Raw genomic sequence first — 18,571 nt, 5'->3', positions numbered from 1 at the left:
GACTTGACCAAGATTTCTTAATTTTTTTTAAATACGTCTGATTAAGCTGTTGTTTGATCCCATTTCATCTCTGCAATCAGTTCCATCTTTCTTTCAATCTCACAGAATACCGGGCACACAGATGGAACACCTGCCTCCTCTTATTGTTTCTTGTTGATGTCTAAGGTCTCTAAAGCACAGAGAACACTGTACCCACTTCAGAGGAAAATCATAACTGCATCGATGTTTTCTGGATTTTCCTGTCGACTGTCTTTGTCACTTCTCAAATGTCCATAAAACTGAACTCACAGTATCATAGAATGGTTACAACACAGAAAAAGACCATTTGGCCCGTTGAGCCTGTGCTGACTCTCTGCAAGGTATAAATCCTTCCGTTGTGGAAAGTTGGTGATGTAGTGCAAGGGACTGTGCAACATATCAAATGGAACCAAATTAAAGACACCATTTAAAGCTCTGTTTGTTGCAAACTTGTCATGCAGTACAAAGTAAACATGCTTGTATAAACTGGCGCTTTGGTAATACACTGCCCACATCGCTGCCCATAAAAAGAATGAAATACACAAATCCTTAATATCTATGGTTTCCAAATGTACAGCCATGGACTGAACACTTGCCACTTGTTGAAAATGCAAGAGCCCTAGCGATTACTTAAAGCAGTGGTTCTCAAGCTGGGGGTCTGGAAAAATCCACGGAGACTTTCCGGGGGTCCGCGAAACATTGACTCATTATTTGTTGGAGGAGATCTCTGAGAAATTGCTTACAAATGAACTAGTGTGGATTGGGGAGGAGGGTTCACGTTCAGATTCCTTCCAATGACCTCATGGCTGTGGCAGTAAAGCAGGGATTGGTTGGCTGGCAATGCGGCGAAGGGCGACGGAAAAATAGAAAGGTTTCGCTGGGAGTCGCTAAGTTTTAAAGTTCAACCAAAGGCCAGTCGCCATCGAGTCTCCTGCCGGCTTCGTGCGGCCCACTAGAAGGTTTTTATTCATTGTGTAAACGTTTCCCGAACCGGTTACGTGGGATAGCCTTGAGTTGAAACCACCGCTGGGCCGAAGCGAGCTGAAATCCTCTAACCGTGGCAACACTGATTTATGTGCCAGCAAGTTCGGGCAAAGTTGCACGGTGGAGGGAGCAGTTAGAGACCCGGAAACTGTCAGGTTGCATGGCTGATGTATGTTTGGGGGGAGGAGGAGGAGAGTTTGGGTTCACGACTCACTGGCTGGAGACGGCAGGGTGTAGGCAGGCTGAGAGCTGGAAAGGCAAAGATTTGTTCCTGACCCACTGGGAACGTCCTGAGCGGGAAAAGAACACGTTTGTGTGATGTGGATGTTGGAGAACGGGTATGAAGCAGACGACCCCAGTCACTCAATCAGCTGTATGTTTCGGGAGGGTTTTTTTTTTTGTCTTGAGCTCTTTTTAATTTCACATTAGCAATGAATTAAAATTGAGGCATTTGCTAATTTCAAATTCTATTTTAAAACAAGGGTTTGTAATTAAAATCTGTAGTCGGGCAGTAGTTTTTAGGACGATACTTAGAATGAATATATCAGAGAGGAATGTGAAGAGCAGGCGCAGCTTTCAATAAATTATCAAACATCACAGCAAGAACAGACAGACTCTGCAACGAGAAGCAGGCACACCCATCCCATTGATATCTGTAAGTAAATATCTGTTTTCTTAAAAACATTATTACAACACTCTTTACACGCAGCACTTTCGTATTATGAGTATTATAATTGAGATGGGGCGGGGGGGTCCGTGATTACTAATCGATTTGAAAAGGGGTCCTTCAACCAAAAACATTTGAGAACCACTGATGTAAAGAATGAAAGAATGTGCATTTTTTTAGCATCTTTCATGGCCTCCGGACATTCCAAAGTGCTTTACAGCCAATGAATTTTTTTGAAGTATAGTCACTCTTGTAATCTCTTCTCTTAGGCAATCCCTCGGAGTCGAGGATGACTTGCTTCCAAAGGAATATGAGTTCTCAGGTGATTGATGAGTCCAATGCGGGCCTTACAGTCTCTGTCACAGGTGGGGCAGACAATGGTTGAAGGGACCGGTGGGTGGGGTGCTTGGGTTGTCGTGCGCTCCTTCCGCTATTTGCGTTTGGCTCCCGCGTGCTCCCAGCAAAGAGACTCGAGGTGTTCGGCGTCTTCCCGGATGCTTCTCCTCCATTTTGAGCGGTCTTGGGCCAGGGATTCCCAGCTGTTGGTGGGGATGTTGCACTTTTTCAAGGAGGCTTTGAGGGTGTCGTTGAACAGTTCCTCTGCCCACCTGGGGCTCGCTTGCCATGTCAGAGTTGTGAGTAGAGCGCGTGTTTTGGGTGTCTGGAATCGGGCATGCGGATGATGTGGCCGGTCCATCAGAGCTGATCGAGCGTGGTCAATGCTTCGATGCTGAGGATGTTGGCCTGAGCGAGAACACTGACATTGGTGCGCCTATCCTGCCAATGGATGTGCAGGATCTTGCGGAGGCAGCGTTGGTGGTACTTCTCCAGTGCTTTGAGGTGCCTGCTATACATATCCATGTCTCTGAAACATATAGGAGGGCGGGTTTCACTACAGCTTTGCAGACCATGAGCTTGGTGCCAGGTTTGAGGTCCTGGTCTTCAAGCACTCTCTTCCTCGGGTGTCAAAAGGCTGCACTGGCACAATGAAGGCAGTGTTGGACTTCTTCATCGACATCTGCCCTTGTTGACAGTAGGCTCCCGAGGTATGGAAAATAGTTCACATTGTCCAAGGCCTCGTCATGGATCTTGATAATCGGGGGGGTAGTACCCCCAATCCCATGAGCCCCAATTTTGTTTAATAACCTCTCGTGTGGCACCTTATCGAAAGCCTTCTGAAAATCCAAGTACACCACATCAACTGGTTCCCCCTTATCTATTCTGCTAGTTACAACCACAAAAAACTTTAACAGATTTGTCAAACATGATTTCCTTTTCATAAATCCGTGCTGACTCTGCCCAATCTTATTATTATTTTCTAAGTGTCCTGTTACCACGTTCTTAATAATAGAGTCTAGTATTTTCCCTACTACTGATGTCAGGCTGACTGGTCTGTAGTTTCCCGTTTTTTCTCTCCCTCTTTTCTTAAATAGTGGGGTTACATTAGCTACCCTCCAATCATGGGAACCGTTCTAGAATCTATGGAATTTTGGAAGATGACAACCAATGCATCCACTATTTCTATAGCCACCTCTTTCACACCCCAGGATGTAGGCCATCAGGTTCAGAGGAATTGTAGGCTTTCAGTCCCATTAATTTCTCCAGTACCATGTTTATTACTAATTTATTTCAGTTCCTCATTCTAGCTAGACCATTGGTTCTCTACTATTTCTGGTAAGTATTTTGCATCTTCTTCCATGAAGGCGAACACAAAGTATTTGTTTAATTTCTGTGCCATTTATTTAATCCCCATTATAATTTCTCAAGTCACAGCCTATAAGAGACCCACATCGCTAATCTTTTCTTCTCTACATATCTATAGAAACTTTTATAGTCTATTTTTATGTCTCTCGCTAGTTTACTCTCATATTCTATTTTCCCTTTCTCAGTCCTCCTTTGCTGAATTCTAAAATGTTCCCAATCCTCAGGCTTACTACTCTTCTGGCAACATTAGAAGCCTCTTCCTTTGATCTAATACTATTTTTAATTTCCCTTGTTAGCCACCATTGGACCACTTTTCCTGTGGGGTTTTGTGCCTTAAAGGAACGTATATTTCATGTAAATTATGTATTAATTCTTTAAATGCTATCCATTGCTTGCCTACCGTCATACCTTTTAATGTAGTTTCCCAATCTACCTTAGCCAACTCGCCCCTCATACATACATAATTTGCTTTGTTTAGATTTAAGAGCCGAGTTTCGGATTCAACTAAATCATTTTCAAATTCATTATAAAATTCTATCATATTATGGTCACTCTTCCCTAAGGGCACCTTTACTACAAGCTTAATAATGAACCATTTCTCATTGCACAATACTAGATCTAAAACCCACCAGGATGGTGATGGTGGGAGATTTGGTGATGGTAAACCCATTGAAAGTCAAAGGGAGGTGGCTAGACTCTCCCTTATTGGAAATGGTCATTGCCTGGCACTTGTGTGGCGTGAATGTTACTTGCCACTTATCAACCCAAACCTGAAAGTTATCCAGGTCTTGCTGTATGCGGCTCAGACTGCTTTATTTTCTAAGGAGTTGCGAATGGAACTGAACACTGTGCAATCATCAGTGAACATCTCCACTTCTGACCTTATGATGGCGTCATTGATGAAACAGTTGAAGATGGTTGGGTCGAGGACACTGCCCTGAGGAATTCCTGCAGCGATGTCCTGGGCCTGAGATGATTAGCCTCCAACAATCACAACCATCTTCCTTTGTGCTAAGTATGACTTCAGCCAGTGGGGAACTTTACCTTGATTTCTATTGACTTCAAATTTACTAGGGCACCTTGATGCCACACTCGGTCAAATGCTGCCTTGATGTGAAAGGCAGTCACTCTCACTTCACCTCTAGAATTAAGCCCCTTTGTCCATGTTTGGACCAACGCTGTAATGAGATCGGGATCCATTTTAATGATATTGTATAAGGGATAAATATTGTCCAGGATACTGAGGAGCTTTCCGCTGCTCTTCTTCAAATTAGTGCCATGGGATCTATTGGACTAGATTCACAGTTTTCAGTGAAAACAGTAGTTTTATGCCAAAATTACCATTTTCGCTGCGCTACAGTTTTTAGGCCTAACTTTCGGACTTTATGTCTGCATCGGTAAAGTTGGCATTGCACGAGGATTCACGGCGCAAACCATGAGTTTCGGCAACTTTAGTCCGGGGCCGGTAGCGCTGCGCGAGAGGCCTTTGGAGATGGGGAGCGGGGAGTGGGGGGGAGGAAATTGCAAAAAAAATTCAAAAAACATTCAAAAAATCCTTACCTACTAATTCGCTGAGAAATAATTAAACTTTAACTTACCTTTTTGGAGTCTTCATAATTACTGCTGCTGGCAGGGCTGCACCAACAGGTTTGACCCTGTCAGTATAATGGGCGTGATGTACAGGTCCTGAGAGAGCCAAAATGGCGATGCAAACACAATTTGTGTCGTTGCATGTCGGCACTCCTCTCCCCGGCGGTATGTGAAAGCGCCGCCGCAAAGAGGTCACCGTGGATCCTGCCAACCGGATTTTCGCCACGGAGGGTCAAACCGCGGCGAAAACCCGGTCGCAAAGTCTGGGCCTTTATGTCCACCTGAGAGGGCAGACGGGGTCTCATGTTAACGTCTCGTCCAAAAGGTGGCATCTCCGACACGGCTACACTCCCTCAGCACTGGAGTGCCAGCCGAGATTTTGTGCTCAAATCTCCAAAAGCTTATCAGCTCGTTGCACGTACCATTTTGAAAAGTAAACACATTTTAAGTTACACAAAAGAATAGGGAGCTTACTTTGGGAAGTCTTTTTAGAATTAAAGGGAGTGCCAATGGTCTGCACTGCTGCGGAGATTCTGTCAAGTTGCTTAAAGTAAACCATTCCCTGGAAAAGCACAGCGCAGGACATCGGGGCTGGCAGGAAAGAGGTGCAGACTGCAGCCAAAACAGTAGTCTGTGTTGAGGTGCAGACTGACTGCCATCGCCAGCTCGCAGCACAATGACTGATCTGTTCTGTTCCAGGCACGGGGTGACTTACATTAAGATGAGCCCTGTTAGCGTGAATGTTTTCTCAGAAGAATCACTCAACACTCAGAGTCGGTTCCAACGCCAATGCGGCCTTTATTTTCACATGCGGGGAGGAAGCCTCAGGACTGGATCCAGGCACTTCTCTCTGACAAACAAAGAAACGCATCGATATTTATATGTTTTACAATAGTTCTTTACAGTTACTCAGCCCACTTCAGCTGGACACAATCCAATCATAACGATTATAGATTACATATAGGTTTCTTTAACCCAATAGAATTCTCCTGATACCTCAGGGGCTGTATGTTCGGTTTTGTCAGCTCGGGCTGATTAATGACCTCGTTGTGTGAGGCAGGTTCTCCCCTTATCTCTGTTCCTCGGGGCTCGGCTGTGTGAAGTCACTGATATACCAGTGTACTATAATGGTTCGTTATAATTATCTTGTATCCAAGGCATTCCTGGTAGTGGGCCTCACAGGGTCATTGCTCGGTCATTGCTCGGTCAACCCCAGTTCATTACTTGACTAACGGGGTTCCCATCATGCCTGGGTAGCCATTTTATGTGTAGCCACTTTAAACTTATATGAGTTTAGATATATTCAGCAGGTGCCTAATGCCTAGTGTTTTGATATATTCAGCAGGTGCCTAATGCCTACATTTCGGTAAAGGGACTAGTCCTAGTCCCCCTTTAACTGACCGCCCTACTTTTATTAGATTTTGTGCACGGCCCGGTACTCCCTGCCTCAACGTGCTGGCCAGTCACGTGGTTTCAGGAGTCCTGGTTGCTTAAATCAAATTAACAAAGGCCAAATCCTCCTGCCCCTTTATTAGACAGGCTTGTTTAGTATTTGGGGACCGGTCATGGGTCCCTCTTCGTCGTGCTTGGTGCCTGCATGCCTGGCAGGCCATTATGCCCCATGTTACTGCTAAGATCAATTGTATCCTGACCAGCATGTGTGAAATTATTCAAATCCAAGGATGGATGTTCACATTTATTCCCCAGTCCCAGACCTTTCTCCACCAACTCTGACTTTGTAAGTCTACATCAATATCTTCTTCCAGTACTTTGATTTTAGTTTGCAGTTGGTGGTAGAGTTTTACGAATTGACCCACCCTGAGCCTCAATTCTCGTAATACTTCGGTTAAATGTGGGATAGGGACCTGATCTGGCTTGTCATAATCCTGCAAATGATCGTGGAGCTGATTGGTTGCATCAATAACTTCGGGCTTCCGGCGCCTAACCTGGGTGATATGCGCTTGCCCGATCGTGACAGATCGTAAAGCAAAAGTTCGGCTGTGGTATCGGGCACTGCAGGTCATTATACTGGTATGAACGCTCGGTAGTAGAGACGCAGTATCTTCCCTTCCCTCCGTAGCCTGCCCTCGCAAAGTGTCTAGCTCACCTCGGCCTACCGGGTGAGGGCATACTGTGATCTCCCCCCTTTGCTTGCATTCTGTTAGGGAAATTCTGGTAAGTATGTTGTTTCGACGAACGGCGGAGGTGGTGGTTAGATAGTAACGTATGGAGACATTTTCCCGTATTACTCCGATATTCTCTGGTTGGTACAGGGGGAATTGCCCTGAGTCCGGCGTGGCTATAGGGATCATCAGGACTATCCCTATCCCAGTATTCCTACCCATCTGGCAATCTGGAATTGCTGGGTGTACTCGGGTCAGTCCCTTCAGAGTACAATTATCCAGTGTCCCCCTCTGGTTAGCCAACTGAGCTAAATGTGAACTGTCCATCCAATCGGGTACTTCCCCGCGTTGGATCTGGTCGAGATTGTGGCGGATCTGTCCCACCATCCACAGACCATAAGCGTGACAGAGTTGCCCCTGTCTTTGCTTTCCGGTATCTTCTCTTTCTCTATCAGTGAGGTGATTGATGGTTTTGGTGTGAGCTTCCAGGACTGAGATGCCATCCAACTGGATTTCGGCACCCTCCTTTCCTAGGTTGGCTTGGTCTTCCTGGTTTTGCTCCACCCTCTCTAATAACCCCTTCATCACCCCCCTAAGCTGTTCCACCCTCTCGTTTAACCCTTGTCTGTCTATCGAGTTTACTACGGAGGTCCCTGTATTGAAGCCGGTAGCAACATCGTTAACTATTCCCCTCTTTATCCTGGGGGCTGACCCCTGTCCTCGGAATCGACTGGCACCCATTGCATCGACAGCCTGCTGCATTCCAACTCTACCTAATACATTGTACATTTTCCTTGACTGTTCTGTACAGTATTCCGGCATCTGGATGCCTGAAATATTGATCAGGACAGGTAAATTTCATGTTTAACATTATCATACAATAATTCCCCTTCATTGTACATTACAATCCCATTTTCTGGTCCCTTAGTAGTTATGGGACAAGACAGTTCCTCGGGCAATGTAGTGGTTTTTATGGGGCGCTGTGTTGGAGGGTGTGAGAAGCATACATACAATGATATTGCAGCCGCCCCCACCTCCTCGTAGTACCCACACAGCCCCACTCCATTTTTGCGGATGACTGATTGCTGGGACTGTCCCGGAAGCGCGCAAATTATGCCGAAAGTACATTCATCAGGCCCTTTGACATCCCTCCATTTAATGTAGCTGCTCCTTATACCTATGGAGCACTGTACACATACCCGGTTCTTATTAGGATTCACTTGTAACCATGCATTAAAATAAGTCCTGTCCTTGGCTGCTGGGATGCACATTCCATCCGTTAAATTAAACAAGACTCCATAGCTCATGTAGTTGTTTATTTCCTGAGTGCGCTGCAATCCGTTGGTATCATCCACTGTTTGCGTGGGTCTTGAGGTTCCCAGTATCACGAGTCCCCAGATTCGAAGTCACCACTGCGGTCCCATCTTGGTGAGTGTTTTATCTGAAAATTTTAAACAGATAGCCTGGTCGTCACCAGGTGTTAGGTTCTGGTCTACTTGTGTCGCTGTCACTCTGTGGAATCGGAGGTAAGGATTAGGTTAACCATATTCTTTATAGTCGTACCATCTCTATCACTTCATGTCCCTGTCTGGGCTGCCGTCAGTTTTGCGTTTGAGCCTGCTGTGCTCGAGCCTGCACGATGACCCATCTAAATATTATCCAAACTCCAATCAACACCAATGCCACCATTATTCCTCCAAACATCGCTGTCTGCTTTACCGTTAGGTTGGGTTTGTGGACTACACCTACCCACCGTGGGGTACATTGGCTCTATTGCCATAGGTGATGGTGCTATGGCTGCGCACTGCACTATCCGTCTAGTCCCGTTTTTTAAAACATCTCTTCCAGCCTGTTTATCTTAGCTTTTAACTCTTGACCAGCTAGTTCCGTTTTATTTTTATTCTGAATATCCCACTATTTCCTCTTTCTGTCAGGTGAGTCTTCTTTATTTTATTAAGAAATCTAAATTAATAATGTCCAGTATAAAACAGCTGTCAATGGAAAGGGTTAACTCCTTTACAGGTTTGTAAGAAAGCCTGATGTCATTACGTGACTTCACGTAATCATCCGAAAAATTATTTTCTTTTAAGTCTTTGTGCCTTCAAAACTTGCTTAGAAATTAGGAATCCGTTTAACAGCATAAATCATTAGTAAAGTGGTCATAATAAAAATCTTCTCATCGGGAAAGACAGCATTTTAGATTAAACTCCAATTTTTTCTTAACTTCTAATTCAAGTACTTGCCAAATAATTTTTTTTTTAATTGATTTAAAACGAGACCACACATTTTTAATAGCTATTTTGTTTACTGAAATTCAATTTTTTTTTAATTTCTCTCTCAGCACAAAATCTAAACTTCTGTGCCAGTTCCATTTTTTCTTTCTGTGCTGAGTTAGCATAGCTTAGATCTTTTCTTCTCGTTATTTTCATACATTCCAACATTTCGGTTTTTTTTACGGTCCCGTTCACTGGGCAAATCTTGTGTTTTATTTCTCTCTCAGCACAAAATCTAAACATCCATGCCAGTTCCATTTTCTATAAGAATTTAAAAATTCAGTAAGATTCTCTAATTCCCAGTTTTTTTCTTTCTGTGCTGAGTTCGCATAGCTTAGATCTTTTCTCCTCGTTATCTTCAAAACCCCTCCTGCTTGTTTAGACTGTTCGTGACTTTTCTTGATAAACACTGTCCATTTTGGAAATCTTTTCAAACTGCATTGAAACTTTCTCATAATTTAAAATCATTCTCAATGTAGAGTGTCTTTTACCTCTTCCAATTTTTTTTCTTTTTCTAATTAAACCAATATCTTTTTCACAGCAAACGTCAACTAGTATTTAGTAAGTTATGTCTTTTTTCATCACAAACACATTTTTTTTTTCAGCACTTATTTAGTACATTTTTTTTTCAGATCTCCTTTCTTCAAATTAGGTTTTGTATTTTACACGGAGGGCTCGTGACTCCATAAATTTGTTAATTTAAAATCATTTGTTTACTTTCAAAATGGCGTCTTTATCTTTTTCTTTTCTCCATAACTGGAATGGATTTCAGCAATTAGGCTTTGAGGGCTGCTTTTCGTTATCTCAAAATGCTCCAGTTTCAAAGTCATTAAAATGTCTCTTCTAAACTGCTAAAGCTTGCTGTTTTTAATATTTTTCAAAAGTCCCTTTTACACCTTCGCAGATAGCTCGCCACTCGCCCAGGAGTTTGACCTGATCCCTGAAGGTATTTCTAGATTGTTTCCAAACCTTTTAGTTTTATATCTCCTTTTTTTTCCCTCAAGTGATCAGATTTAATTTAATAATTTTTTTTTGAATCCACCTCAGTATTTTGCTGTGCCTTCTCTGAATATCTCAAAATCCCAATTCAAACTTTGTAATTTCAATCTTTATTTAAAACTCTTTTTTTTTGAGCTAGAAGTTTTTTTTTAAAAGGCATTCTTTATCTCATTCCTAGACTAAATTTATGTCTTTCAACCCAATGTAATCAATCATTGCATGTTTTCTTTTGACAAGTAAGTGAGCGTGTCAAATAAATTCTTTTTTTTTTCAACCACCGGGACCATGTATTTTTTATCTTTCACTCAACAAACCTATCCTTTGTGCATTTCCTAGCTCCGTAACTTATCATCCGAATAAATCCACACCTGCGTTTCTAACTTAAAATGTCTTAAAACTTCCCACATACAGGACAACACTACAAAGGGTTAAAAAAAATTCACTCTGTTTAGAAAAGTGGGTGGAGCTAAAATAAACACACAGTTGCATTCCCCTTCCAACCAGGCTTTCGGAAACATGAAAACATAAAAAAATGCATTCCGCAGTCAAAAAATCACACAAGGACCCTCAACGACAGACATTCACAAAAGTCTCTCTTCATTCAACAAAGCTTATTAATTTTTTTTTGGCCGGCTCTATTCTTGGATCCATACTGCACTTAAGATAATCACTATCAGGTTTTTTTTTATTTCTTACATATTGATTTACTTCCTCTGTTAGTTTTACGTGGGCTCGCAGTATCAAAAACTACAGCCTTATCATTTTTATCTTTCTTTTCCTTCTCCCACCATTCCGCTGGTCTGCTGGCAAGTCCTGAGGATCCCACCCTGCTCTAATCAGTTTCTCGATTAGTTTTTTTTGTTTTTCCGCCAGGTGGCGGGTAAGGGATCCTTCTGGTCCCCACTCGAGGTTATTTGTTTTATTGGCCATACCTGGGTAGGACTAGAACCGTTAGGAATCTACTCTTAGAGGTCTGCTTTCTACCTAGCATAACTTGTAGTAGACCGTCTCCTGGCTACTGTCAGGTCACAAGTTCTGCTGTTGCACAAACTTATACAATTCTTAAAACGCGTTTATAGCAATTCCCACAGTGCTCTACATATCCTTAACGACTACCTACCACCGGTCTGTCCGTTGGTCCGACCCTGTTCACAGGTTTGGGTTCCATTAGCCGCTGTACACCGGGGTATATTTCAAATTACACTACTGGGTCCGGAAGATGTCTTTCAGTATCACGATCCCACGGTCCAAGTGTGTTCCCGGCACCTACTTAGTTCCTGGCCGTCACGTGGGACTAAAGTCCTCTTAATTCAGGCTCAGACTAGGTGTTTGAGATATTGGACCATCTCCTCATGTCGATCAACCAGCATCCACCTTCTGCACCCGTTATAACATTTTGTTTAAGGTATACTCACCCGGTTTCTCCAAGAGCGTCAGCGACCCCGAAATCCTGTTCGTGACGCCACTGTTAGCGTGAATGTTTTCTCAGAAGAATCACTCAACACTCAGAGTTGGTTCCAATGCCAATGCGGCCTTTATTTTCGCATTCGGAAGCCTCAGGACTGGATCCAGGCACTTCTCTCCGACGAACAAAGAAACTCATCGATATTTATATGTTTTACAATAGTTCTTTACAGTTACTCAGCCCACTTCGGCTGGACACAATCCAATCATAATGATTATAGATTACATATAGGTTTCTTTAACCCAATAGAATTCCCCTGATACCTCAGGGGCTGTATGTTCGGTTTTGTCAGCTCGGGCTGATTAATGACCTTGTTATGTGAGGCAGGTTCTCCCCTTATCTCTGTTCCTTGGGGCTCGGCTGTGTGAAGTCACTGATTATACCAGTGTACTATAATGGTTCGTTATAATTATCTTGTATCCAAGGCATTCCTGGTAGTGGGCCTCACTAGGTCATTGCTCGGTCATTGCTCGGTCAGCCCCAATTCATTACTTGACTAATTGAGTACCCATCATGCCTGGGCAGCCATTTTATGTGTGGCCACTTTAAACTTATATGAGTTTACATATATTCAGCAGGTGCCTAATGCCGAGTGTTTTGATATATTCAGCAGGTGCCTAATGCCTACAACAAGCCCTTAAGGGAAGGAAGGTGATGACAGACATTCACATGGAAGTAGACAATAATTCATCATCATAGGCAATCCCTTGAAACTGAGGAAGACTTGCTTCCACTCTAAAAGTGAGTTCTCAGGTGACTGCATAGTCCAATACGGGAATTACAGTCTCTGTCACAGGTGGGACAGACAGTCATTGAAGGAAAGGGTGGGTCGGGTGTCCAGTTTACCACACACTCCTTCCGCTGCCTGCACTTGATTTCTGCATGCTCTTGGCGACGAGACTCAAGGAGCTCAGCGCCCTCCCGGATGCTCTTCCTCCACTTAAGACAGGGGCTCCCAGGTGTCGGTGGGGATGTTGCATTTTATCAAGGAGGTTTTGAGGGTGTCCATGAAATGTTTCCTCTGCCCACCTGGGGCTCGCTTACAGTGTAGGAGTTCTGAGTAGAGTGCTTGCTTTGGGTGTCAGGCATGCGAACAATGTGGCCCACCCAACAGAGCTGGTTGAGTGTGGTCAGTGCTTCGATGCTGGGGATGTTGGTCTGATCGAGGACGCTAACGTTGGTGCATCTGTCCTCCCAGGGGATTTGCAGGATCTTGCGGAGACATCATTCGTGTTATTTCTCCAGCGACTTGAGGTGTCTACTGTATATGGTCCACGTCTCTGAGCTGTACAGGAGGGCGGGTATCACTACAGCCCTGTAGATCATAAGTTTGGTGCTAGATTTGAGAGCCTGATCTTCAAACACTCTCTTCCTCAGGCGGCCGAAGGCTGCACTGGCGCACTAGAAGCAGCGTTGAACCTTGTCATGTATCTTACATTATTATATATAACTGTATCCTAACATGCTATACATGACTGTAATAAGATATGACCTGTAACCACCAGCATACTTTACCACCAGGGGTGCACTTGCAAGAGACAGGTATATAAGGACAGGTCTCAGACAAGTGCAGCATTCCAGAGCTGTGAAATAAAGGTGCAGGTCCAGAGTGACCTTGACTTCACTACATGCCTCGTGTGAATCTATACTGAGGGGACAGGACTTTACAGTGGCGATGGGTTACGGGATTACAGAATCCACAGAATGGTGAACAACGGGTCAGAAGAAAAATACAAAGCGGGAGACAATTGGGAGGACTTTATAGAAAGACTCCAGCAAAGCTTTGTAACCAAAGACTGGTTAGGCGATGATAAGGCAGACAAGAGAAGAGCCCATCTCTTGACAAGCTGTGGCTCGAAAATATACGCTTTAATTAAGGATCTGTTGGCACCCGAGAAACAAGCAAGCAAGTTGTTTGAAGAATTGAGCACACTGGTAAGAGACCACCTGAAGCCAGCGAGCAGCCTACACATGGCCAGACACAGGTTCTACAACGACAGACGCTGTGTGGGCCAGAGCATACCCGACTTCGTGGCGGAACTTCGGAGGTTGGCTAGTTTATGTGAGTTCTCCGAAGAACTGAGGAGAGAAATGCTGAGAGACTTTTTCATTGAAGGAATAGACCATGCAGGCATATTCCGAAAGCTCATAGAGACCAAGAACCTGACCTTAGAGGCAGCAGCACTGGTTGCACAGACATTCTTGGCAGGGGAAGAAGAAACAAGGTTGATTTACAATGCAGGTACGACAACTAACGAAATAATGGAACAAGGAGTTCACAGCATTAGACAAGCTGCTACCCCCACACACAGACAAAACCGGGAGAACAGGCTTTCGACAGCAAGCAGTGGCAACAGAAGCCATCAAGGGCCACAGGAATGGCCGTTCACACCTCATCAACTCACAATGCAAGCAATCAACTACAAACTGAGAGAAGCTCAAGAGAGATCAGCCAGATGCAGCTCATTCTTTGCAAGCAGTCTGTGCTGGAAGTGTGGGGGTGGGCACTCATCAAGGGGATGTCGATTTCAGCAGGCTGTTTTCAGGAACTGTGAATATACAGGGCATTTGGCCCTCATGTGCAAAAAAATGGCAGCTCGGCTGGTATACGAATCAGATGGGTCGGAAAGCGGACCAGAAGACGGTAGGGACAGTACCCGGGACACCGATGTACAGCGGGTCAACACAATCAATGGCCGCTGCTCTTACGACAGGATGCCTCCTATAATGATGAGGGTCCTACTCAACGGGATATCTGTCAACATGGAGCTGGATACGGGAGCGAGTCAATCTCTCATGGGCACTCAACAATTTGAACAACTGTGGCCGCATAAAAGAGACAGACCAAAACTCACAAGGGTCGACACCAAACTAAGGAGCTATACCAAAGAAATCGTACCAGTCCTCGGCAGCGCCATGCTCTCTGTCACACACAAAGGGACAGTGAACCGACTTCCCCTGTGGATTGTCCCCGGAGACCCCCCAGTACTGCTGGGGAGAAGCTGGCTGGCAAAACTAAACTGGAAATGGGATGATGTCCATGCCATGTCATTAGAGGAACTGACCTCCTCATCAACAGTTATAAAGTGATTTGAACATCTCTTTCAGCCAGGTGTGGGCACTTTCAAAGGGGCCAAAGTCAAAATCTACATCACACAGGACGCTAGACGGGTCCATCACAAGGCCAGAGCTGTACCCTATGTGATGAGGGAAAAGATTGAACATGAACTAGACAGGCTTCTGCGGGAAGGCATTATATCACCTGTGGAATTTAGCGACTGGGCAAGTCCCATCATCCCAGTCATGAAGCCGGATGGATCTGTACGAATCTGTAGGGACTACAAATCTACCATAAACAGAGTCTCCCTACAGGACCAGTACCCGCTGCCCGGAGCGGAGGACTTATTTGCCACATTGGCTGGAGGTAAACTTTTCTCAAAATTAGACGTCACATCTGCGTATATGACGCAAGAATTGACCGAGGAATCCAAGCTACTCACCACCATCAACACACATCGAGGCCTTTTCATGTACAATCGATGCCCATTCGGCATCAGGTCGGCAGCTGCCATATTCCAGTGCAACATGGAGAGTCTGCTCAAGTCTATCCCGGGGACGGTTATATTTCAAGATGACATACTTATCACGGGCAGGGACACCGACTCACATCTCCGTAATTTGGAGGAAGTACTAAAGCGGTTGGATCGGGTAGGCCTACGAGTCAAAAAATCCAAGTGCCTGTTTCTCGCACCCGAGGTTGAATTTTTGGGCAGAAGGATTGCCGCTGATGGAATCCGCCCAACAGAGTCCAAAACAGAAGCAATTCGCCTGGTTCCCAGGCCCCAGAATGTCTCAGAACTGCGCACCTTTCTCGGGCTACTCAATTACTTTGGGAACTTTATGCAGAACTTAAGCACGCTGCTGGAGCCTCTCAGGAAGGGGTGCGATTGGTTTTGGGGGCATGCCCAGGAACGCGCCTTCAATAAGGCACGCAACCTTCTGTGTTCTAACAGTGTTTTGACTTTCTTTGATTCAGGTAAAAAACTAGTTCTCACATGCAATGCGTCAGCGTATGGGGTCAGGTGCGATTTGCAACATGTCAATAGTGCGGGCAAATTACAACCCATAGCTTATGCCTCCAGGTCACTTTCGCGGGCGGAGCGCGGGTACGGAATGGTCGAGAAGGAGGCGCTCGCGTGCGTGTACGGTGTCAAAAAGATGCACCAATACCTTTTCGGGGCCAAGTTCGCATTAGAAACCGACCACAAGCCCCTCACGTCCCTCCTATCCGAGAGCAAGGCAATAAACGGCAACACCTCGGCGCGAATTCAACGGTGGGCACTCATGCTGGCGTCCTACGACTATACCATAAGGCACAGACCAGGCACAGAAAGCTGTGCTGACACGCTCAGCAGGCTACCCCTGGTGACCACGGAAGGGTCTGACGAACAGGACTGTGAGATAGTCATGGCAATCAATGCCTTTGAGTCCACAGGTTCGCCTATGACAGCTCATCAAATCAGAGCCTGGACAGCCAGCGACCCCACATTATCCTTAGTAAAAAGATGTGTCCTAACCAGTGACTGGGCAGAGGCTCGTGATGCCTGCCCCGAGGAATTAAAACCCTTTCACAGGCGCATGCATGAGCTATCACTACAAGCAGACTGCCTGATGTGGGGCAGCCGAGTAGTCATGCCTCTGCGAGGCAGAGAGGCATTTCTCCGGGAGCTTGACCACGAGCACCCAGGGATCATTCTCATGAAGGCCATAGCCAGATCCCACATCTGGTGGCCTGGTATTGACGCGGACTTGGAGCTCTGCGTCCGAAGGTGCACCATTTGTGCCCAACTCAGCAATGCCCCCAGGGAGGCTCCACTGAGCCCCTGGCCCTGGCCTACCAAACCATGGTCGCAGGTGCACGTAGACTATGCGGGCCCATTCATGGGCAAAATGTTCCTCGTTGTTGTAGATGCATTTTCAAAGTGGATCGAATGCACCATTTTAAACTCAAGCACAACCTCCACCACTGTGGAGAGCCTCGCAACCATGTTTGCAATGCACGGAATCCCTGACATATTGGTCAGTGACAATGGTCCGTGCTTCACCAGCGCAGAATTCCAAGACTTTATAATTGACCACGGCATAAAACACGTCAAGACGGCACCGTTCAAGCCGGCCTCCAACGGCCAGGCGGAGAGAGCAGTGCAAATCATTAAACAAGGCATGCTTAAAATCTAAGGTCCCATGCTGCAGAGTCGCCTGTCGCGACTGCTGCTGGCAGACAGATCTCATCCACACTCACTGACTGGGATCCCCCCACGCAACTGTTAATGAAAAGGACTTTAAAAACAAGGCTCTCATTAATCCTCTCAGACATGCACAAAATCGTTGAGGCAAAGCGCCCTAAGCTGACTGAGTGCCATGACAGAAATTCGAGGGGGAGATGGAATGAGATAGGGGACAAAGTGTTTGTACTCAACTATGGCAGGGGTCCCAAATGGCTTGCAGGGACAGTAACGAGCAAGGAAGGAAACAGGCTACTGGTAGTACAAATGGACAATGGCAAAACCTGCCGGAGGCATGTAGACCAAGTCAAAAGCAGATTTACCAACAACACTGCGGAACCAGAGGCAGACTACAATGTGGAACTCGCACCACACCTGGTGGACAGACAGAGGGAACAACCTGAGGAAAGGGCAATCCCAACAGACAGCCCAGGCGAGTCAACAACAATCACACCAATTGAAACAGACAGCCCAGGTGAGATACCAGCAACCACACCCAAAGAAAAACAGACACCAAGGTAAACAACTGAACCACAACTCAGATGCTCCATGCGAGAGCGTAGACCACCTGAGAGACTGAACCTATAAAGACAATAAGACCTTGGGGGAGGGTGATCTCATGTATTTTACATTATTATATATAACTGTATCCTAACATGCTATACATGACTGTAATAAGATATGACCTGTAACCACCAGCATATCTTACCACCAGGGGTGCACTTGCAAGAGATAGGTACATAAAGAGAGGTCTCAGGCAAGTGCAGCATTCTAGAGCTGTGAAATAAAGGTGCAGGTCCAGAGTGACCTTGACTTCACTACATGCCTCGTGTGAATCTGTACTGAGGGGACAGGACTTTATAAACCTTGTCATCGATGTCTGCCCTTACTGACAATAGGCTCCCAAGATATGGAAAGTGGTCCATGTTGTCCAGGGCAGCATCGTGGATCTTGAGGACTGGGGGGTAGTGCTGTGTAGTAGGGTCAGGTTGGTGAAGGACCTTTGTCTTATGGATGTTTAGTGTAAGGCCCATGCTTTCGTATGCCTCAGTGAAGATGTTAACTGTGACTTGGAGTTCAGCCTCAGAATGTGCGCAGACGTTAGCGTCATCCGCGTACTGTAGATCAATGACCGAGGATGGGACGGTCTTGGATCTGTCCCGGAGACGACAAAGGTTGAACAGGTTCCCACTGGTTCTGTAGTTTAGTTCCACTCCAGCGGGGAGCTTGCTGAGTGTGAGGTGGAGCACTGAAACGAGGAAGATTGAGAAGAGGGTTGGTGCGATGACTCAGCCCTGCTTGAACCCAGTCCGGACGTGGATTGGGTCTGTGGTGGATCCATTGGTCAGGATCATGGCTTGCATGTCTTCATGGAGCAGGCAGAGGATGGCGACAAACTTTTGGGAGCAGCCGAAATGGAGGAGGATGCTCCATAGTCCCTCGCGGTTAATAGTGTCAAAGTT

This window comes from Pristiophorus japonicus, chromosome 14, assembly GCF_044704955.1.
Source record: "Pristiophorus japonicus isolate sPriJap1 chromosome 14, sPriJap1.hap1, whole genome shotgun sequence".
Classification (NCBI taxonomy): domain Eukaryota; kingdom Metazoa; phylum Chordata; class Chondrichthyes; family Pristiophoridae; genus Pristiophorus; species Pristiophorus japonicus.
This window is presented reverse-complemented; position numbering follows the sequence as displayed.